This window comes from Staurois parvus, unplaced genomic scaffold (assembly GCF_062004578.1).
Source record: "Staurois parvus isolate SC_StPar_1 unplaced genomic scaffold, SC_StPar_1.0 ptg000860l, whole genome shotgun sequence".
In the NCBI taxonomy this organism is placed as follows: domain Eukaryota; kingdom Metazoa; phylum Chordata; class Amphibia; order Anura; family Ranidae; genus Staurois; species Staurois parvus.
This window is the reverse complement of record NW_028318656.1, coordinates 869710-893671: the sequence shown is the minus strand read 5'-3', so window position 1 is coordinate 893671 and position 23962 is coordinate 869710. Positions and strand designations below refer to the sequence as shown.

The 23962-nt window shown below is 53.0% G+C and overlaps 1 protein-coding gene across 1 annotated transcript in view; it reads right to left on the bottom strand.

Annotated features, from left to right (window-relative positions):
* Positions 1-23962, bottom strand: part of LOC149443280 (vomeronasal type-2 receptor 26-like) — a 109366-nt gene that overhangs the window by 13192 nt on the left and 72212 nt on the right. The window lies entirely within an intron of this gene.

Below are 23962 nucleotides of genomic sequence, written 5' to 3'. Positions count from 1 at the left end.
TGTCTTGCAACAACCTGTTAACTTTTTCTTAAGTTTAGTTTTGTTAAAGAGCCATTTCTTCCCTTTGACTCTTTGCTTCAAGAGATCTATCACAATTGCTGCTGCATGCATCACTAAGTCACGCCCACCAAAGTCAATTCTAGGGCATAAGGCCATTAGAACTCCAGAACGCTGACTTTGCCCTGCCTTTCACCTATTTCCTATTGCTATTTAGTATCCTATATCCCTATATTCCCAACTGCCCTTTAAGCTGGCTTCCTGCATGGCTCTCTCAAGGAGTCTACATATACTATATTGGCAAAAGTATTGGTCGGCCTGCCTTTACTCGCACATTAACTTTAATGACATCCTAGTCTTAGTCCGTAGTGTTCAATATTAAGTTGGCCCCGCCCTTTGCAGCTATAACAGCTTTAACTCTTCTGGGAAGGCCGTCCACAAGGTTTAGGAGTGTGTCTATGGGAAGGTTTGACCATTCTTCCAGGAGAGCATTTGTGAGGTCAGGCACTGACATCAGATGATGAGGACTGGCTCACAGTCTCCGCTCTAATTCATCCCAAAGATGTTCTATTGGGTTGAGGTCAGGACTCTGTGCTGGCCAGTCAAGTTCCTCCACCCGGGACCGGTGCTTCCACTAGGCAAACTAGGCATTTGCGTAGTGCACACTGCCACCTAGGGCACTCTCTTTGTGTGGGACACCGCCACTTCATGAATAATCCTTCATCTGAGGGGAGGGTGGCAGAGGGGAGGAAGAAAGGACAGAGGAAGATGCTGGATGGCTGAGGCCAGTGTAGCAGCTGACCTGCCACTCCTTCCAGTGTTCCTCTCAGACTCAGTTCCTTACTGCATGCAGGCTGGTAGCTGCTGATTACTATGGAGTTCTAGCCCTTCTCTTCCCATTTATCAGTAGAAACAGAGCTGCACCTACAGAGGAAGGTAATGTCTGACTCTGATGTATCATGTCTGTGTGAGTGTGACCCGGCTGGCCATCCATCCATGTGCAATGTGTCAATGAATTATGACATCATCACAATTCCACAGCCTGCTCTTCTAGTGTCTGCTGATCTGTGTCAATGTTGGTGGTGTGTTGTGTCAGATCTGTCACTGTGTGGGATTGCTCAGTTCAAGTGTTCTCTGTGTATGTGTGAGGGCTTGGCTGCCTGCTGTCACAGAGTTTTTTCTCCCCCCATTGCCTGGGGAATTCCAGCCTGGGATCTGTCAGAGTGTGGATCCATCATCCTCCACTTACTGCAACTGTCACCCTGCCACTGCCAGCCACAGATACAGTCCATCTGTGACACTGATTTTGTCTTTAATATTGGTGCTGGTGGCATCTTATAGCACTTATTTTTCCAAATTAACAGAAATGTAACAGTTAACATGTTTTGTCGATTTAATATTTTCTACTGTTTTTCAAAATTTTAATTTATTCATTTTTTGGCTGGGGGGTCACAAGTAGCTGGTCTTGCCTGGGGCACAAAATAGTCTAGCATCGGCCCTGCCTCCACTCCAAGCTCGCTCATCCATTTGTTTATGGATCTTGCTTTGTGTACTGGTACACAGTCATGTTGGAGCAAGAAGGAGCCATTCCCAAACTCTTCCCACAAAATTGGGAGCATGAAATTGTCCAAAATGTCTGGATATGCTAATGCCTTAAGAGTTCCCTTCACTGGAACTAAGGGGCCAAGCCCAACCTCTGAAAAACAAACCCACACCATAATCTCCCCTCCACCAAACTTTATACTTGGCACAATGCAACCAGGCAAGTACCGTTCTCCTGGCAACAACCAAACCCAGACCTGTCTATCGGATTGCCAGACAGAGAAACATTATTCATCACTCCATAGAACATGTCTTCACTGCTCTAGAGTCCAGTGGAAGCGTGGTTTACACCACTGCATCCGATGCTTTGCATTGTACTTGGTGATGTAAGGCTTGGATGCAGCTGCTCAGCCATGGAAACCCATTCCATGAAGCTCTCCTCACACTGTTGTTGTCTAAATCTGAAGGCCACACAAAGTTTGGAAGTCTTTAGCAATTGACTCTGCAGACAGTTGGTGACTTTTGCGTACTGTGTTCTTCAGCATGTGCTGACCCCGCTCTGTCATTTTACGTGGCCTACCACTTGGTGGCTGAGTTGCTGTTGTTCCCAGTTGCTTCTACTTTGTTATAATACCACTAACAGTTAACCATGGAATATATATAGTAGCCAGGAAATGTCACGGATGGACTTATTGCACAGGTGGCAACCTATCACGGTACCACGCTTGAAGTCACTGAGCTCCTGAGAGCGACCCATTCTTTCACAAATGTTTGTAGAAGCAGTCTGCATGCCTAGGGGCTTGATTTTATACACCTGTGTCCATGGAGGTGATTGGAACTCCTGAATCCAATGATTTAGAGTGGTGTCTCAATACTTTTGGCAATATAGTGTATCTACTGTACTGAGCCTAAGTTTACACTAAACTGTTGTTGATTGCCCACCTCTTAGACATCTCCATTATTCTGCACACCAACAAATTAACCAATTCTTTCCTGGTTTATAGTAAAAAAACGACCAGGCAGGGCACCATTATTCCAGGTGGATGTCATATGACGTTCTACCAGTTGCACACCTCTTGAGAGACCTAGGGGCTGAGCAGTTTTGTGATCTGATGACAAATCATTTTACTGAGCTAGCCCTGGTACCATGTGATCACTGTGGCTAATCATAGCGATCACAAGTCAAATGTGTTTAAAGGCTTTCATTTATAGCCATTCATTGTGTACTATTGTGATCTCTGTTTATTCTCAGTGAGTACAAACAGGGCCAATCATAGCGCACCTGTACCATGTGATAGCTGTGGCCAATCACAGCATATCACAGTTATACACAATGGCACATGAATGGATGCCATTCATAAAAAAATATTGCTTATTGTGTAACAGTGATCATCACGGTTATAAGCAATCATTGTGTAAAAAAAAATCCTGATCACCTCCCCAGAGTAATAGTGTTATTCTGGTCACTTTTTTGTATTATTTTACCTACTGTCACCAATCAGTAAGGGGGTCATCACTTCACCAGTCATTTGATGTTGCTGTACTGCTCTGGTGACAGTATAAAAAATGTGAAAAAAGCTAATTATACTTAATTACTTTAGTTTCCAAAAAAAAAAGTGACAAATTTTTTTTTTTAAAAACTCAGCATGCCTCTTACTAAATACAGTGGACTGTCTACAAAAAGGGGTCATGTGGTGGGGTGGGGGGGGGGGGGTATATGTACTATCCTGTGATTTTAGGTCCTTAAGAAATCATATAGCTAGTCAGTACATCAGAATTGTTCAGTTTTCAAAAATACACTATTACCCATATTTTGTAGACTCCATAGCTTTCACACAGGCTCAATAATATACACTGATTTGGGTTATTTTTTACCAAAAAATGTAGCAGAATACATATTGGCCTAAATTTATCAAGAAAGTTTACTTATTTGCAAAATTGTATAAAATAAACAAAGACAAATTAGTTTTTCCTTCAATTGTTTCAGTATTTTTGTGTTTATATAGCAAAAAATAATTTAAAAAACAGTGGTGATTAAATATCATCAAAAGAAAGCTCTATCTGTTTAAAAAAAGGATAGCTTGGGTGCAGTGTTGCATGGCTGAGTAATTGCCATTCAAAGCGTGCCAGCGTTGATAGCTGAAATTGGCCTTGGCAGGAAAATGTCCAGTATTGAAGTGGTAAAGGGCCCCAACATAGCCAGCAGAAGTTCACTATAAAGACTTATCTGAGCCATTTAATTCCTGAGGGAAGAAATGGGTTGCTGTTACTGAGCTTAACCTCTTGGCGCTGGCCGCACGCAAATGTGCTGCCTCCCGGCATCTGGGCCTTGTTGCCGAGCAGCCGTATATTTGCTCGCAATTAAGAAAAACATGTGTGCTGAGAGCTCGCGCCCTGCATGCTCCCAGCACACACGTCCAGTACTCATGGAAAGGTCCCAATCTCCTCTTTCGATTGGGACCTTCCCCGATCATGTGACCATCGTGACGGCAAATCACGGCGGTCACATGACCCTAAAACCCCGCCCCGCCTCCCGGCTTCTGAAACACTTAAGGGAGGCTGTCAGGAATGGACTGGCCAGCAATAGTGGGTATCACCTGCCTTATGAGCTGCAGTACCAGGGCTGGCCAGCGGGTGCTCCCAGCAATCAGAGACTCAACCTTGCAGCCAGCAAAACACCTGAAACTGCTTATGCTGGTGTATTTAAGGGATGGCCAGACCTGCAGACTCTGCCTTGGTGTATGTGTTTTCCTGGGCCCTGTAACTTGCATCCTGTTCCTGTTCCTGCATCCTGTCCCTGTCCCTGTCCCTGTTCCTGTTCCTGTCGCTGACCCTGCCTGATCTGATCTCTGCTGACTTCTCCTGCTCTGACCCCGGCTCGTTCCTGACCATCCCTCTGCCTGACCCTCTGTACCTCGCTGTCTGCTACCTGTTGAACCTGGCTTGTGACCCCGACCATTCTCCGCTTGCTCCCCCTGTACCTACCTGCCCGATTGATATTTGACCCGGCCTGCCTGACGACGCTTGCATTGTATGTACTGTTATCTGTGGGTGGTTGGTTTGGTTTGTTTGCACTGTGTTATGTTTTAGTATTGCACTGCGTTTATGTTTGTATTGTTAGTGTTAATAAATTATATTGTTTATAATATATCTGAAGTCTGCGTTTCCCTGCATCAGTCACACACCTCTGGTCATACCCGGGAGCCTTGACAGAGGCGCTGGCGCTAAGGGGTTAAATTGAAGGTTCAAGCCTAGCCCCTTTGTCTGAAAGCCCTCAAGTGAGTTAGTCCACTATACCTTTTCATAATTCTTTTTTTGGTCACTTGAGGTGTTACCTCTCATGTGGAGAGCTATTGTTTATGTTCCAAATGCTGCAGTATAATCCAGGTTTAACTTTAGGGGTACCTCTGCTGAGTACACTGTAACTGTTAATATTGTGCTCATGTACATTGATGTTGATGTACTAATTTGCTCAATTTTATCTGTGGCTTTAATCTTCCAATACAATCTACTTATCTATTTAAAGAGCAGTGTGTGCAATTCTTGTATGTCTTCTGGGACTTCCAAGACAAGGTATTCTGGTGGTGTCAGCGAAGGTGAGGCCTCGCCTAGGGCCAGGGAGAGCAGAGGACCCAAAATTACTAGCGGCTCCTATAGGGGTAGCACTACATACATTATAGCTATTGTTCTGTAATAATGACCACATATATATATATATATATATATATATATATATATCTCAAAAGATTTGTGATTTTTGTTTAACTGTACAAGCATTAGGTATAAACTCTTTATTCAAAGAGTGACCACAGATAAAGGTGGTATACGTAAAAAAATAACACACAAAATTGACATGTTTATTCATTTTCATGATTTGAGAATAACAAAAATATGGAAAAATAGGTACGCCCCTACAATTACCACCACTTCAAATCCATAAAATTGGAATCCGGTGTTCCAATAATTAAAACAAACCTAGGGAATGTGGAAGTGGAACCTATATTATTAAAATCTCAGATATTTAGGGTGTGGCATTCTTTTGTTATTGGTGTGTGTTGTGTTATCATGCCAAGTTCAATAGACCTCCCCAAGGCCCTCTGGTAAAAGTTGTGGATGCCTATGAGTTGGACAGGGGATTTCAAAAGATCAAATGATTTGTAAATAATCAATCATTCCACCATAAGGAAGTTAATCTATAAGTGGCAAAGATTTAAAATGACTGCTAATTTGTTCATATATGGCCAGTCTAGAAAATTCAGCTGACCATTTGATGTTAAAAGGAGTCTGTAATGTGCTGAAGACTGATCAATCAAAGATAGAGTTGTTTGGTCATAGTAACAATAGACATGTTTGCTGGAAATCAATGTAGTGCTACTCCTGCAGGGGCCACTTCATTTAACTAGTTCTTTCCCAAACAGTACACAGACAGACAATCACCCAAGTAACTTTCCATACACTCTGGCTCATAAAAACAGCTTTGAGTTTGTCTTCTTTTGTAAATTATTGCTACTAAATTTTGCAAAAGAGAGGGGTTTGGGCAGGGGATACTCCAAAACACTTAGCAGTAGTGGTTAATAGCGAACAATAAAAGACCCCCCAGCTGTGGACCATGGGGCAAGAATTTAGGCATCTGGTTGCCCTGCATCACTGAGCAATGTTCATTATTCAGTAAAATATCTCAGTAAATTGACAACTTTGGGAGAGTGGCAGCACCAGGCATTTGAGCAGACCTGCCTCTTGCTACCAGTCCTCTTCCCGGCTGCCTTCCTGCTTGAAACTGGCACCAATCAAACTTGTTCCCTGCAAGGAATCCAGTGGTACCCAGATGCTGTGACCCTGGATAACCAACATGGCACAGCTGCCTCACACCCTCAGAGAAGGCCATGAGGAGCTGATAAACCACGTGACACTGGCACCAAAAGTAATGGGATCACTATTGTATTACACCAGACAGATGACTGAGTTACAGGATCAGGATATGGCATTGGGGTACTCAGATCCTTTAGAGACACAGCAGAAGACTGGGTCAGAACATGGAGCTGAGGCAGACACCATGTCCCTTCCAGACATTGAGCCAGATTTTACAGGCAAGATTCAGATATCAGGAAGGAGAAGCTTGTCTTCCAAGTCGCTTATATGGCTTTAAGATGCAGTGGTTCTTTCTCTGATTTTTTGCAGATTCTGTTGTAGGAGAACAACTTCTTCTGTCAAACTCCGCAGATGATCCTTAACTATGTTCACCAAAGCCTTACAGTTATTCAGATATCAGGAAAGAGAAGCTTGTCTTCCAAGTCGCTTATACGGCTTTCAGATGCAGTGGTTCTTTCTCTGATTTTTTGCAGATCCTGTTGTAGGAGAGCAACTTCTTCTCTCAAACTGCCCAGATGATCCTTAACTGTGTTCACCAAAGCCAAAGGATAAATGTAAGGCTTTGGTGGACAGAAGAAGTTGCTCTCCTACAACAGGATCTGCAAAAAATCAGAGAAAGAACCACTGCATCTGAAAGTCGTATAAGCGACTTGGATGACAAGCTTCAATATCTTGACATGGTGTCCGCCTCAACTCCAGGTTTTGACCCAGTCTTCTGCTCCATCTCTAAAGGATCTGAGTACCCCAATGCCATATCCTGACCCTGTAACTCAGTAATCTTTCTGGTGTAATACAATAATGATCCTATTACTGCTTCCTGATATCCGAATAAATGTAAGGCTTTGGTGAACACAGTTAAGGATCGTCTGGGGAATTTGATAGAAGAATTTTCTCTCCTACAGCAGGATCTGCAAAAAATCAGAGAAAGAATCACTGCAGCTGATAATAAGCCATATAAGCGACTTGGAAGACAAGCTTCTCCTTCCTGATATTTGAATCTTTGCACAGGATAACAGAGATAAGGCTGATGTCCTGGAAAACAGACTATGGTGCAAAAATATCTGTATAATGGGCCTCCCTGAGAAGGTGAAGGGCAGAGATCCTACAAAGTTCATTGAGAACTGGTTACTGGTAAGGATAATTTCATGCCCTCATTTGCAGCAGAAAGGGCACACCACGTCCCTACTGGAGCTATACCTGGCAATACCCCATGGCTGGTTCTTGCTCACTTCATCCACTACCGTGGACAGAGAAAAAGTGCTTCATATGGCAAGAGAATGGCTGGAAGCCCACTGTGCAAGTAGCCCACTGAATTGGTTTGATTCTCTTCAGAGCTATATGCTTCCAAAGCACGTTATATGCAAGAGGAGCTTCCAAATTATTTACAATCTGTTCCAGTTCCACAACTATCAGGCTGCTAATGGGCATGTTTAGATGCTCCACTTACCCTAACAAAATTTCAAGAGGCGGTTTGAATGTTCTTAACCTCCAAAGCCCCTGGAGACGATGGGTTACCAATAGAAGTGTATCAAAAATATGCTGAATTGCTTCTACCATGACTCATGAAGGTATATAAGGAAGCCCAGGTTAGGCAACAATTACAAATTTCAATGTCTAGAGCTATCATAACTTTATCACTGAAACCAGATAAAAGAGCCACTGAGCCTAACTCTTACAGGCCCATATCTCTCCTACTATCTCACATCAATATTCTAGCTAAGGTAGTAGCCAGAAGACTAAACTCTGTGATTGCTGATATCATTAATTCAGATCAAGCAGGCTTTATGTCCAATAAGTCCTCAGTGGTTAATCTTAGAAGGGTGTTTATCAACATGCAGATCCTAGCAGATAATGAGGGATCCAGGGTCCTTCTTTTGATATATGTCAACAAAGCCTTTGACAGTGTGGAGAAAAGGTACAGTATCTGTGGGCAGTGTTGGAGAGATTTGGCTTTGGTGACATCTTCATCTCCTGCGTCTGCATTCTGTACTATCAACCACAGGCAGTTATCAGAGAGGAGGGCAAAACATCAATTCTATTTGCACTGGGAAGAGGCACTAGTAAGGGCTGCCCATTCTCACCCCTATTGTTTGCCCTAGCCATAGAGCCATTGTATGCACAGATCAAGGTCAACGATGAAATTTTTGGGTTCAGATATGAAACTATTCAGGGGAAAATCCTATTATGTGCAGACAACATACTCTTATTATTAGGAGATATAAAGTTGGCTTCGTCACTCGCACTGGGAGCCGTCAGACTGCTCAAGTTGAGCAAAGTAAAAGCAAAGGAAGGAGAGTGTGCTGTGCTCTCTGCCTCCCCCTAGCGTGCAGTACCCGGCTCTGTGAGTGAAGGTAAAGTACTGTACTGCAACTTTTTATAGGGCTGTGTGTGTATGAATGTATGTACATGTGTCTGTGTATGTACATGTTTCTCTGTGAGTGTGTACATGTGTCTGTATGTGTGTAAGCATACATATATGGCTGGTTTGAGCAGGTTCAGGATGATGTGGTTATTATGGGTGTTAGAGAATGGGGCATTTGAGGTACTGCTGGGTTGGATAGAAGGTAGGATATGCTTGGTAGAGTTATGGTTTGGTGAGTGAGAGATTATGGTTGTATGCGGTGCATGGTCTAGGTATGATGTAGTGCTTAGGGGGACATTTGAGGCCCTGATGTAATATGGGGGGACCCTGATGTAATATGGGTAACATTTAACAGTGTCATTTCATGAGATAATTTACAAGGGCATGTTTAGGGGCAGAATAATGGCAGGGGATAGGTTGGACAACTGGTGGCGAGCAACTCTTAAGGCCTGGCTAGTAGCTCCTTCTTGACATTTTAAGCTCTGCTTTAGGGATTTCTATCTGTTAGCACAATTATCCCATGTTGGATTTGCAAAATTGTTTTTAAAAACATATAATCTCAAATGACATGAGCCCCCATTACCTAGTCCTCTTTCTACAGGTTTTCCAAGTTCTATGTGAATTTGGATGTTATGGCATTTGCTGATGTCAATAAAGGTCTGCCGTAGATGAAACATATCCCCAGTTGCTTTTTTTACAAATGTGCCACTTCACCAGAAGATTAAGAGTAGAGATGAGCGAAGTATTCAAAAATTCGATTCGACTGATTCGGCGAATTCGTGGAAAATATTCGATTCGAGTCGAATATATTCGCTGTGAATTTAACTTAAAAAAGGGTGTTTCTAGGCTTCAGAGAGGCTTAATATTAGTTCAGAACACTGTACCTTTAATTTAAATGCCCTTGGAGTCTGCTGGGGAAGAGAAATAATACTGTCAGTCAGTATGACATGCAGATGAGTGCCGTCGATCTTAGAATCACCGCACATTTCACTCATTTGGCCAGTCACGGGGCCAAAACCAGTGTTTGGAGCCACAGTGTGGCGGTGGAGGCAGCAGCAATGGGAGGCCATACAGCAACCTATGACAAAATGGAAACCAGCAGGAGTGTGAGGAGACCTGAAAGTGGCACATGGCAGAGTGTGAGCAATGGGAGGCGGTACAGGGACCCAGGTCACACTGTGGGCTCAGCAGCAGCGTGACCAGGCGGTACGGGGGCCCATTGGCGATTTGGGGCCTGGCGGCACCTATGGGAGGCCTTTAATCTGCCAGCAACCTATGACAAAATGGAAAACCGCAGGAGTGTGAGGAGACCTCAAAGTGGCACATGGCAGAGTGGGAGCAATGGGAGGCGGTACAGGGACCCAGGTCACACTGTGGGACCAGCAGCAGCGTGACCAGGCGGTACGGGGGCCCATGGCCGATTTGGGGCCTGGCGGCACCTATGGGAGGCCTTTAATCTGCCAGCAACCTATGACAAAATGGAAAACCGCAGGAGTTTGAGGAGACCTCAAAGTGGCACATGGCAGAGTGGGAGAAATGGGAAGCGGTACAGGGACCCAGGTCACACTGTGGGACCAGCAGCAGCGTGACCAGGCGGTACGGTTCCATGGCCGATTTGGGGCCTGGCGGCACCTATGGGAGGCCTTTAATCTGCCAGCAACCTATGACAAAATGGAAAACCGCAGGAGTGTGAGGAGACCTCAAAGTGGCACATGGCAGAGTGGGAGCAATGGGAGGCGGTACAGGGACCCAGGTCACACTGTGGGACCAGCAGCAGCGTGACCAGGCGGTACGGGGGCCCATGGCCGATTTGGGGCCTGGCGGCACCTATGGGAGGCCTTTAATCTGCCAGCAACCTATGAAAAAATGGAAAACCACAGGAGTGTGAGGAGACCTCAAAGTGGCACATGGCAGAGTGGGAGCAATGGGAGGCGGTACAGGGACCCAGGTCACACTGTGGGACCAGCAGCAGCGTGACCAGGCGGTACGGGGGCCCATGGCCGATTTGGGGCCTGGCGGCACCTATGGGAGGCCTTTAATCTGCCAGCAACCTATGACAAAATGGAAAACCGCAGGAGTGTGAGGAGACCTCAAAGTGGCACATGGCAGAGTGGGAGCAATGGGAGGCGGTACAGGGACCCAGGTCACACTGTGGGACCAGCAGCAGCGTGACCAGGCGGTATGGGGGCCCATGGCCAATTTGGGGCCTGGCGGCACCTATGGGAGGCCTTTAATCTGCCAGCAACCTATGAAAAAATGGAAAACCGCAGGAGTGTGAGGAGACCTCAAAGTGGCACATGGCAGAGTGGGAGCAATGGGAGGCGGTACAGGGACCCAGGTCACACTGTGGGACCAGCAGCAGCGTGACCAGGCGGTACGGGGGCCCATGGCCGATTTGGGGCCTGGCGGCACCTATGGGAGGCCTTTAATCTGCCAGCAACCTATGACAAAATGGAAAACCGCAGGAGTGTGAGGAGACCTCAAAGTGGCACATGGCAGAGTGGGAGCAATGGGAGGCGGTACAGGGACCCAGGTCACACTGTGGGACCAGCAGCAGCGTGACCAGGCGGTATGGGGGCCCATGGCCGATTTGGGGCCTGGCGGCACCTATGGGAGGCCTTTAATCTGCCAGCAACCTATGACAAAATGGAAAACCGCAGGAGTGTGAGGAGACCTCAAAGTGGCACATGGCAGAGTGGGAGCAATGGGAGGCGGTACAGGGACCCAGGTCACACTGTGGGACCAGCAGCAGCGTGACCAGGCGGTACGGGGGCCCATGGCCGATTTGGGGCCTGGCGGCACCTATGGGAGGCCTTTAATCTGCCAGCAACCTATGAAAAAATGGAAAATCGCAGGAGTGTGAGGAGACCTCAAAGTGGCACATGGCAGAGTGGGAGCAATGGGAGGCGGTACAGGGACCCAGGTCACACTGTGGGACCAGCAGCAGCGTGACCAGGCGGTACGGGGGCCCATGGCCGATTTGGGGCCTGGCGGCACCTATGGGAGGCCTTTAATCTGCCAGCAACCTATGAAAAAATGGAAAACCGCAGGAGTGTGAGGAGACCTCAAAGTGGCACATGGCAGAGTGGGAGCAATGGGAGGCGGTACAGGGACCCAGGTCACACTGTGGGACCAGCAGCAGCGTGACCAGGCGGTACGGGGGCCCATGGCTGATTTGGGGCCTGGCGGCACCTATGGGAGGCCTTTAATCTGCCAGCAACCTATGAAAAAATGGAAAACCGCAGGAGTGTGAGGAGACCTCAAAGTGGCACATGGCAGAGTGGGAGCAATGGGAGGCGGTACAGGGACCCAGGTCACACTGTGGGACCAGCAGCAGCGTGACCAGGCGGTACGGGGGCCCATGGCCGATTTGGGGCCTGGCGGCACCTATGGGAGGCCTTTAATCTGCCAGCAACCTATGACAAAATGGAAAACCGCAAGAGTGTGAGGAGACCTCAAAGTGGCACATGGCAGAGTGGGAGCAATGGGAGGCGGTACAGGGACCCAGGTCACACTGTGGGACCAGCAGCAGCGTGACCAGGCGGTACGGGGGCCCATGGCCGATTTGGGGCCTGGCGGCACCTATGGGAGGCCTTTAATCTGCCAGCAACCTATGACAAAATGGAAAACCGCAGGAGTGTGAGGAGACCTCAAAGTGGCACATGGCAGAGTGGGAGCAATGGGAGGCGGTACAGGGACCCAGGTCACACGGTGGGACCAGCAGCAGCGTGACCAGGCGGTACGGGGGCCCATGGCCGATTTGGGGCCTGGCGGCACCTATGGGAGGCCTTTAATCTGCCAGCAACCTATGAAAAAATGGAAAACCGCAGGAGTGTGAGGAGACCTCAAAGTGGCACATGGCAGAGTGGGAGCAATGGGAGGCGGTACAGGGACCCAGGTCACACTGTGGGACCAGCAGCAGCGTGACCAGGCGGTACGGGGGCCCATGGCCGATTTGGGGCCTGGCGGCACCTATGGGAGGCCTTTAATCTGCCAGCAACCTATGAAAAAATGGAAAACCGCAGGAGTGTGAGGAGACCTCAAAGTGGCACATGGCAGAGTGGGAGCAATGGGAGGCGGTACAGGGACCCAGGTCACACTGTGGGACCAGCAGCAGCGTGACCAGGCGGTACGGGGGCCCATGGCCGATTTGGGGCCTGGCGGCACCTATGGGAGGCCTTTAATCTGCCAGCAACCTATGAAAAAATGGAAAACCGCAGGAGTGTGAGGAGACCTCAAAGTGGCACATGGCAGAGTGGGAGCAATGGGAGGCGGTACAGGGACCCAGGTCACACTGTGGGACCAGCAGCAGCGTGACCAGGCGGTACGGGGGCCCATGGCCGATTTGGGGCCTGGCGGCACCTATGGGAGGCCTTTAATCTGCCAGCAACCTATGACAAAATGGAAAACCGCAGGAGTGTGAGGAGACCTCAAAGTGGCACATGGCAGAGTGGGAGCAATGGGAGGCGGTACAGGGACCCAGGTCACACTGTGGGACCAGCAGCAGCGTGACCAGGCGGTATGGGGGCCCATGGCCGATTTGGGGCCTGGCGGCACCTATGGGAGGCCTTTAATCTGCCAGCAACCTATGAAAAAATGGAAAACCGCAGGAGTGTGAGGAGACCTCAAAGTGGCACATGGCAGAGTGGGAGCAATGGGAGGCGGTACAGGGACCCAGGTCACACTGTGGGACCAGCAGCAGCGTGACCAGGCGGTACGGGGGCCCATGGCCGATTTGGGGCCTGGCGGCACCTATGGGAGGCCTTTAATCTGCCAGCAACCTATGACAAAATGGAAAACCGCAGGAGTGTGAGGAGACCTCAAAGTGGCACATGGCAGAGTGGGAGCAATGGGAGGCGGTACAGGGACCCAGGTCACACTGTGGGACCAGCAGCAGCGTGACCAGGCGGTACGGGGGCCCATGGCTGATTTGGGGCCTGGCGGCACCTATGGGAGGCCTTTAATCTGCCAGCAACCTATGAAAAAATGGAAAACCGCAGGAGTGTGAGGAGACCTCAAAGTGGCACATGGCAGAGTGGGAGCAATGGGAGGCGGTACAGGGACCCAGGTCACACTGTGGGACCAGCAGCAGCGTGACAAGGCGGTACGGGGGCCCATGGCTGATTTGGGGCCTGGCGGCACCTATGGGAGGCCTTTAATCTGCCAGCAACCTATGAAAAAATGGAAAACCGCAGGAGTGTGAGGAGACCTCAAAGTGGCACATGGCAGAGTGGGAGCAATGGGAGGCGGTACAGGGACCCAGGTCACACTGTGGGACCAGCAGCAGCGTGACCAGGCGGTACGGGGGCCCATGGCCGATTTGGGGCCTGGCGGCACCTATGGGAGGCCTTTAATCTGCCAGCAACCTATGACAAAATGGAAAACCGCAGGAGTGTGAGGAGACCTCAAAGTGGCACATGGCAGAGTGGGAGCAATGGGAGGCGGTACAGGGACCCAGGTCACACTGTGGGACCAGCAGCAGCGTGACCAGGCGGTACGGGGGCCCATGGCCGATTTGGGGCCTGGCGGCACCTATGGGAGGCCTTTAATCTGCCAGCAACCTATGAAAAAATGGAAAACCGCAGGAGTGTGAGGAGACCTCAAAGTGGCACATGGCAGAGTGGGAGCAATGGGAGGCGGTACAGGGACCCAGGTCACACTGTGGGACCAGCAGCAGCGTGACCAGGCGGTACGGGGGCCCATGGCCGATTTGGGGCCTGGCGGCACCTATGGGAGGCCTTTAATCTGCCAGCAACCTATGAAAAAATGGAAAACCGCAGGAGTGTGAGGAGACCTCAAAGTGGCACATGGCAGAGTGGGAGCAATGGGAGGCGGTACAGGGACCCAGGTCACACTGTGGGACCAGCAGCAGCGTGAGCAGGCGGTACGGGGGCCCATGGCCGATTTGGGGCCTGGCGGCACCTATGGGAGGCCTTTAATCTGCCAGCAACCTATGAAAAAATGGAAAACCGCAGGAGTGTGAGGAGACCTCAAAGTGGCACATGGCAGAGTGGGAGCAATGGGAGGCGGTACAGGGACCCAGGTCACACTGTGGGACCAGCAGCAGCGTGACCAGGCGGTACGGGGGCCCATGGCCGATTTGGGGCCTGGCGGCACCTATGGGAGGCCTTTAATCTGCCAGCAACCTATGACAAAATGGAAAACCGCAGGAGTGTGAGGAGACCTCAAAGTGGCACATGGCAGAGTGGGAGCAATGGGAGGCGGTACAGGGACCCAGGTCACACTGTGGGACCAGCAGCAGCGTGAGCAGGCGGTACGGGGGCCCATGGCCGATTTGGGGCCTGGCGGCACCTATGGGAGGCCTTTAATCTGCCAGCAACCTATGAAAAAATGGTATACCGCAGGAGTGTGAGGAGACCTCAAAGTGGCACATGGCAGAGTGGGAGCAATGGGAGGCGGTACAGGGACCCAGGTCACACTGTGGGACCAGCAGCAGCGTGACCAGGCGGTACGGGGGCCCATGGCCGATTTGGGGCCTGGCGGCACCTATGGGAGGCCTTTAATCTGCCAGCAACCTATGACAAAATGGAAAACCGCAGGAGTGTGAGGAGACCTCAAAGTGGCACATGGCAGAGTGGGAGCAATGGGAGGCGGTACAGGGACCCAGGTCACACTGTGGGACCAGCAGCAGCGTGACCAGGCGGTACGGGGGCCCATGGCCGATTTGGGGCCTGGCGGCACCTATGGGAGGCCTTTAATCTGCCAGCAACCTATGACAAAATGGAAAACCGCAGGAGTGTGAGGAGACCTCAAAGTGGCACATGGCAGAGTGGGAGCGATGGGAGGCGGTACAGGGACCTAGGTCACACTGTGGGACCAGCAGCAGTGTGACCAGGCCGTACGGGGGCCCATGGCCGATTTGGGGCCTGACGGCACCTATGGGAGGCCTTTAATCTGCCAGCAACCTATGAAAAAATGGAAAACCGCAGGAGTGTGAGGAGACCTCAAAGTGGCACATGGCAGAGTGGGAGCAATGGGAGGCGGTACAGGGACCCAGGTCACACTGTGGGACCAGCAGCAGCGTGACCAGGCGGTACGGGGGCCCATGGCCGATTTGGGGCCTGGCGGCACCTATGGGAGGCCTTTAATCTGCCAGCAACCTATGACAAAATGGAAAACCGCAGGAGTGTGAGGAGACCTCAAAGTGGCACATGGCAGAGTGGGAGCAATGGGAGGCGGTACAGGGACCCAGGTCACACTGTGGGACCAGCAGCAGCGTGAGCAGGCGGTACGGGGGCCCATGGCCGATTTGGGGCCTGGCGGCACCTATGGGAGGCCTTTAATCTGCCAGCAACCTATGAAAAAATGGAAAACCGCAGGAGTGTGAGGAGACCTCAAAGTGGCACATGGCAGAGTGGGAGCAATGGGAGGCGGTACAGGGACCCAGGTCACACTGTGGACTCAGCAGCAGCGTGACCAGGCGGTACGGGGGCCCATGGCAGATTTGGGGCCTGGCGGCACCTATGGGAGGCCTGTAATCTGCCAGCAACCTATGACAAAATGGAAAACCGCAGGAGTGTGAGGAGACCTCAAAGTGGCACATGGCAGAGTGGGAGCAATGGGAGGCGGTACAGGGACCCAGGTCACACTGTGGGACCAGCAGCAGCGTGACCAGGCGGTACGGGGGCCCATGGCCGATTTGGGGCCTGGCGGCACCTATGGGAGGCCTTTAATCTGCCAGCAACCTATGACAAAATGGAAAACCGCAGGAGTGTGAGGAGACCTCAAAGTGGCACATGGTAGAGTGGGAGCAATGGGAGGCGGTACAGGGACCCAGGTCACACTGTGGGCTCAGCAGCAGCGTGACCAGGCGGTACGGGGGCCCATTGGCGATTTGGGGCCTAGCGGCACCTATGGGAGGCCTTTAATCTGCCAGCAACCTATGACAAAATGGAAAACCGCAGGAGTGTGAGGAGACCTCAAAGTGGCACATGGCAGAGTGGGAGCAATGGGAGGCGGTACAGGGACCCAGGTCACACTGTGGGACCAGCAGCAGCGTGACCAGGCGGTACGGGGGCCCATGGCCGATTTGGGGCCTGGCGGCACCTATGGGAGGCCTTTAATCTGCCAGCAACCTATGACAAAATGGAAAACCGCAGGAGTGTGAGGAGACCTCAAAGTGGCACATGGCAGAGTGGGAGCGATGGGAGGCGGTACAGGGACCCAGGTCACACTGTGGGACCAGCAGCAGCGTGACCAGGCCGTACGGGGGCCCATGGCCGATTTGGGGCCTGATGGCACCTATGGGAGGCCTTTAATCTGCCAGCAACCTATGAAAAAATGGAAAACCGCAGGAGTGTGAGGAGACCTCAAAGTGGCACATGGCAGAGTGGGAGCAATGGGAGGCGGTACAGGGACCCAGGTCACACTGTGGGACCAGCAGCAGCGTGACCAGGCGGTACGGGGGCCCATGGCCGATTTGGGGCCTGGCGGCACCTATGGGAGGCCTTTAATCTGCCAGCAACCTATGACAAAATGGAAAACCGCAGGAGTGTGAGGAGACCTCAAAGTGGCACATGGCAGAGTGGGAGCAATGGGAGGCGGTACAGGGACCCAGGTCACACTGTGGGACCAGCAGCAGCGTGACCAGGCGGTACGGGGGCCCATGGCCGATTTGGGGCCTGGCGGCACCTATGGGAGGCCTTTAATCTGCCAGCAACCTATGAAAAAATGGAAAACCGCAGGAGTGTGAGGAGACCTCAAAGTGGCACATGGCAGAGTGGGAGCAATGGGAGGCGGTACAGGGACCCAGGTCACACTGTGGGCTCAGCAGCAGCGTGACCAGGCGGTACGGGGGCCCATGGCAGATTTGGGGCCTGGCGGCACCTATGGGAGGCCTTTAATCTGCCAGCAACCTATGACAAAATGGAAAACCGCAGGAGTGTGAGGAGACCTCAAAGTGGCACATGGCAGAGTGGGAGCAATGGGAGGCGGTACAGGGACCCAGGTCACACTGTGGGACCAGCAGCAGCGTGACCAGGCGGTACGGGGGCCCATGGCCGATTTGGGGCCTGGCGGCACCTATGGGAGGCCTTTAATCTGCCAGCAACCTATGACAAAATGGAAAACCGCAGGAGTGTGAGGAGACCTCAAAGTGGCACATGATAGAGTGGGAGCAATGGGAGGCGGTACAGGGACCCAGGTCACACTGTGGGCTCAGCAGCAGCGTGACCAGGCGGTACGGGGGACCATTGGCGATTTGGGGCCTAGCGGCACCTATGGGAGGCCTTTAATCTGCCAGCAACCTATGACAAAATGGAAAACCGCAGGAGTGTGAGGAGACCTCAAAGTGGCACATGGTAGAGTGGGAGCAATGGGAGGCGGTACAGGGACCCAGGTCACACTGTGGGACCAGCAGCAGCGTGACCAGGCGGTACGGGGGCCCATGGCCGATTTGGGGCCTGGCGGCACCTATGGGAGGCCTTTAATCTGCCAGCAACCTATGAAAAAATGGAAAACCGCAGGAGTGTGAGGAGACCTCAAAGTGGCATATGGCAGAGTGGGAGCAATGGGAGGCGGTACAGGGACCCAGGTCACACTGTGGGACCAGCAGCAGCGTGACCAGGCGGTACGGGGGCCCATGGCCGATTTGGGGCCTGGCGGCACCTATGGGAGGCCTTTAATCTGCCAGCAACCTATGACAAAATGGAAAACCGCAGGAGTGTGAGGAGACCTCAAAGTGGCACATGGCAGAGTGGGAGCAATGGGAGGCGGTACAGGGACCCAGGTCACACTGTGGGACCAGCAGCAGCGTGAGCAGGCGGTACGGGGGCCCATTGGTGATTTGGGGCCTGGCGGCACCTATGGGAGGCCTTTAATCTGCCAGCAACCTATGACAAAATGGAAAACCGCAGGAGTGTGAGGAGACCTCAAAGTGGCACATGGTAGAGTGGGAGCAATGGGAGGCGGTACAGGGACCCAGGTCACACTGTGGGACCAGCAGCAGCGTGACCAGGCGGTACGGGGGCCCATGGCCGATTTGGGGCCTGGCGGCACCTATGGGAGGCCTTTAATCTGCCAGCAACCTATGAAAAAATGGAAAACCGCAGGAGTGTGAGGAGACCTCAAAGTGGCACATGGCAGAGTGGGAGCAATGGGAGGCGGTACAGGGACCCAGGTCACACTGTGGGACCAGCAGCAGCGTGACCAGGCGGTACGGGGGCCCCTGGCCGATTTGGGGCCTGGCGGCACCTATGGGAGGCCTTTAATCTGCCAGCAACCTATGAAAAAATGGAAAACCGCAGGAGTGTGAGGAGACCTCAAAGTGGCACATGGCAGAGTGGGAGCAATGGGAGGCGGTACAGGGACCCAGGTCACACTGTGGGACCAGCAGCAGCGTGACCAGGCGGTACGGGGGCCCATGGCCGATTTGGGGCCTGGCGGCACCTATGGGAGGCCTGTAATCTGCCAGCAACCTATGACAAAATGGAAAACCGCAGGAGTGTGAGGAGACCTCAAAGTGGCACATGGTAGAGTGGGAGCAATGGGAGGCGGTACAGGGACCCAGGTCACACTGTGGGCTCAGCAGCAGCGTGACCAGGCGGTACGGGGGCCCATTGGCGATTTGGGGCCTGGCGGCACCTATGGGAGGCCTTTAATCTGCCAGCAACCTATGACAAAATGGAAAACCGCAGGAGTGTGAGGAGACCTCAAAGTGGCACATGGTAGAGTGGGAGCAATGGGAGGCGGTACAGGGACCCAGGTCACACTGTGGGACCAGCAGCAGCGTGACCAGGCGGTACGGGGGCCCATTGGCGATTTGGGGCCTGGCGGCAACTATGGGAGGCCTTTAATCTGCCAGCAACCTATGACAAAATGGAAAACCGCAGGAGTGTGAGGAGACCTCAAAGTGGCACATGGCAGAGTGGGAGCAATGGGAGGCGGTACAGGGACCCAGGTCACACGGTGGGACCAGCAGCAGCGTGACCAGGCGGTACGGGGGCCCATGGCCGATTTGGGGCCTGGCGGCACCTATGGGAGGCCTTTAATCTGCCAGCAACCTATGAAAAAATGGAAAACCGCAGGAGTGTGAGGAGACCTCAAAGTGGCACATGGCAGAGTGGGAGCAATGGGAGGCGGTACAGGGACCCAGGTCACACTGTGGGACCAGCAGCAGCGTGACCAGGCGGTACGGGGGCCCATGGCCGATTTGGGGCCTGGCGGCACCTATGGGAGGCCTTTAATCTGCCAGCAACCTATGAAAAAATGGAAAACCGCAGGAGTGTGAGGAGACCTCAAAGTGGCACATGGCAGAGTGGGAGCAATGGGAGGCGGTACAGGGACCCAGGTCACACTGTGGGACCAGCAGCAGCGTGACCAGGCGGTACGGGGGCCCATGGCCGATTTGGGGCCTGGCGGCACCTATGGGAGGCCTTTAATCTGCCAGCAACCTATGAAAAAATGGAAAACCGCAGGAGTGTGAGGAGACCTCAAAGTGGCACATGGCAGAGTGGGAGCAATGGGAGGCGGTACAGGGACCCAGGTCACACTGTGGGACCAGCAGCAGCGTGACCAGGCGGTACGGGGGCCCATGGCCGATTTGGGGCCTGGCGGCACCTATGGGAGGCCTTTAATCTGCCAGCAACCTATGACAAAATGGAAAACCGCAGGAGTGTGAGGAGACCTCAAAGTGGCACATGGCAGAGTGGGAGCAATGGGAGGCGGTACAGGGACCCAGGTCACACTGTGGGACCAGCAGCAGCGTGACCAGGCGGTATGGGGGCCCATGGCCGATTTGGGGCCTGGCGGCACCTATGGGAGGCCTTTAATCTGCCAGCAACCTATGAAAAAATGGAAAACCGCAGGAGTGTGAGGAGACCTCAAAGTGGCACATGGCAGAGTGGGAGCAATGGGAGGCGGTACAGGGACCCAGGTCACACTGTGGGACCAGCAGCAGCGTGACCAGGCGGTACGGGGGCCCATGGCCGATTTGGGGCCTGGCGGCACCTATGGGAGGCCTTTAATCTGCCAGCAACCTATGACAAAATGGAAAACCGCAGGAGTGTGAGGAGACCTCAAAGTGGCACATGGCAGAGTGGGAGCAATGGGAGGCGGTACAGGGACCCAGGTCACACTGTGGGACCAGCAGCAGCGTGACCAGGCGGTACGGGGGCCCATGGCTGATTTGGGGCCTGGCGGCACCTATGGGAGGCCTTTAATCTGCCAGCAACCTATGAAAAAATGGAAAACCGCAGGAGTGTGAGGAGACCTCAAAGTGGCACATGGCAGAGTGGGAGCAATGGGAGGCGGTACAGGGACCCAGGTCACACTGTGGGACCAGCAGCAGCGTGACAAGGCGGTACGGGGGCCCATGGCTGATTTGGGGCCTGGCGGCACCTATGGGAGGCCTTTAATCTGCCAGCAACCTATGAAAAAATGGAAAACCGCAGGAGTGTGAGGAGACCTCAAAGTGGCACATGGCAGAGTGGGAGCAATGGGAGGCGGTACAGGGACCCAGGTCACACTGTGGGACCAGCAGCAGCGTGACCAGGCGGTACGGGGGCCCATGGCCGATTTGGGGCCTGGCGGCACCTATGGGAGGCCTTTAATCTGCCAGCAACCTATGACAAAATGGAAAACCGCAGGAGTGTGAGGAGACCTCAAAGTGGCACATGGCAGAGTGGGAGCAATGGGAGGCGGTACAGGGACCCAGGTCACACTGTGGGACCAGCAGCAGCGTGACCAGGCGGTACGGGGGCCCATGGCCGATTTGGGGCCTGGCGGCACCTATGGGAGGCCTTTAATCTGCCAGCAACCTATGAAAAAATGGAAAACCGCAGGAGTGTGAGGAGACCTCAAAGTGGCACATGGCAGAGTGGGAGCAATGGGAGGCGGTACAGGGACCCAGGTCACACTGTGGGACCAGCAGCAGCGTGACCAGGCGGTACGGGGGCCCATGGCCGATTTGGGGCCTGGCGGCACCTATGGGAGGCCTTTAATCTGCCAGCAACCTATGAAAAAATGGAAAACCGCAGGAGTGTGAGGAGACCTCAAAGTGGCACATGGCAGAGTGGGAGCAATGGGAGGCGGTACAGGGACCCAGGTCACACTGTGGGACCAGCAGCAGCGTGAGCAGGCGGTACGGGGGCCCATGGCCGATTTGGGGCCTGGCGGCACCTATGGGAGGCCTTTAATCTGCCAGCAACCTATGAAAAAATGGAAAACCGCAGGAGTGTGAGGAGACCTCAAAGTGGCACATGGCAGAGTGGGAGCAATGGGAGGCGGTACAGGGACCCAGGTCACACTGTGGGACCAGCAGCAGCGTGACCAGGCGGTACGGGGGCCCATGGCCGATTTGGGGCCTGGCGGCACCTATGGGAGGCCTTTAATCTGCCAGCAACCTATGACAAAATGGAAAACCGCAGGAGTGTGAGGAGACCTCAAAGTGGCACATGGCAGAGTGGGAGCAATGGGAGGCGGTACAGGGACCCAGGTCACACTGTGGGACCAGCAGCAGCGTGAGCAGGCGGTACGGGGGCCCATGGCCGATTTGGGGCCTGGCGGCACCTATGGGAGGCCTTTAATCTGCCAGCAACCTATGAAAAAATGGTATACCGCAGGAGTGTGAGGAGACCTCAAAGTGGCACATGGCAGAGTGGGAGCAATGGGAGGCGGTACAGGGACCCAGGTCACACTGTGGGACCAGCAGCAGCGTGACCAGGCGGTACGGGGGCCCATGGCCGATTTGGGGCCTGGCGGCACCTATGGGAGGCCTTTAATCTGCCAGCAACCTATGACAAAATGGAAAACCGCAGGAGTGTGAGGAGACCTCAAAGTGGCACATGGCAGAGTGGGAGCAATGGGAGGCGGTACAGGGACCCAGGTCACACTGTGGGACCAGCAGCAGCGTGACCAGGCGGTACGGGGGCCCATGGCCGATTTGGGGCCTGGCGGCACCTATGGGAGGCCTTTAATCTGCCAGCAACCTATGACAAAATGGAAAACCGCAGGAGTGTGAGGAGACCTCAAAGTGGCACATGGCAGAGTGGGAGCGATGGGAGGCGGTACAGGGACCTAGGTCACACTGTGGGACCAGCAGCAGTGTGACCAGGCCGTACGGGGGCCCATGGCCGATTTGGGGCCTGACGGCACCTATGGGAGGCCTTTAATCTGCCAGCAACCTATGAAAAAATGGAAAACCGCAGGAGTGTGAGGAGACCTCAAAGTGGCACATGGCAGAGTGGGAGCAATGGGAGGCGGTACAGGGACCCAGGTCACACTGTGGGACCAGCAGCAGCGTGACCAGGCGGTACGGGGGCCCATGGCCGATTTGGGGCCTGGCGGCACCTATGGGAGGCCTTTAATCTGCCAGCAACCTATGACAAAATGGAAAACCGCAGGAGTGTGAGGAGACCTCAAAGTGGCACATGGCAGAGTGGGAGCAATGGGAGGCGGTACAGGGACCCAGGTCACACTGTGGGACCAGCAGCAGCGTGACCAGGCGGTACGGGGGCCCATGGCCGATTTGGGGCCTGGCGGCACCTATGGGAGGCCTTTAATCTGCCAGCAACCTATGACAAAATGGAAAACCGCAGGAGTGTGAGGAGACCTCAAAGTGGCACATGGCAGAGTGGGAGCAATGGGAGGCGGTACAGGGACCCAGGTCACACTGTGGGACCAGCAGCAGCGTGAGCAGGCGGTACGGGGGCCCATGGCCGATTTGGGGCCTGGCGGCACCTATGGGAGGCCTTTAATCTGCCAGCAACCTATGAAAAAATGGTATACCGCAGGAGTGTGAGGAGACCTCAAAGTGGCACATGGCAGAGTGGGAGCAATGGGAGGCGGTACAGGGACCCAGGTCACACTGTGGGACCAGCAGCAGCGTGACCAGGCGGTACGGGGGCCCATGGCCGATTTGGGGCCTGGCGGCACCTATGGGAGGCCTTTAATCTGCCAGCAACCTATGACAAAATGGAAAACCGCAGGAGTGTGAGGAGACCTCAAAGTGGCACATGGCAGAGTGGGAGCAATGGGAGGCGGTACAGGGACCCAGGTCACACTGTGGGACCAGCAGCAGCGTGACCAGGCGGTACGGGGGCCCATGGCCGATTTGGGGCCTGGCGGCACCTATGGGAGGCCTTTAATCTGCCAGCAACCTATGACAAAATGGAAAACCGCAGGAGTGTGAGGAGACCTCAAAGTGGCACATGGCAGAGTGGGAGCGATGGGAGG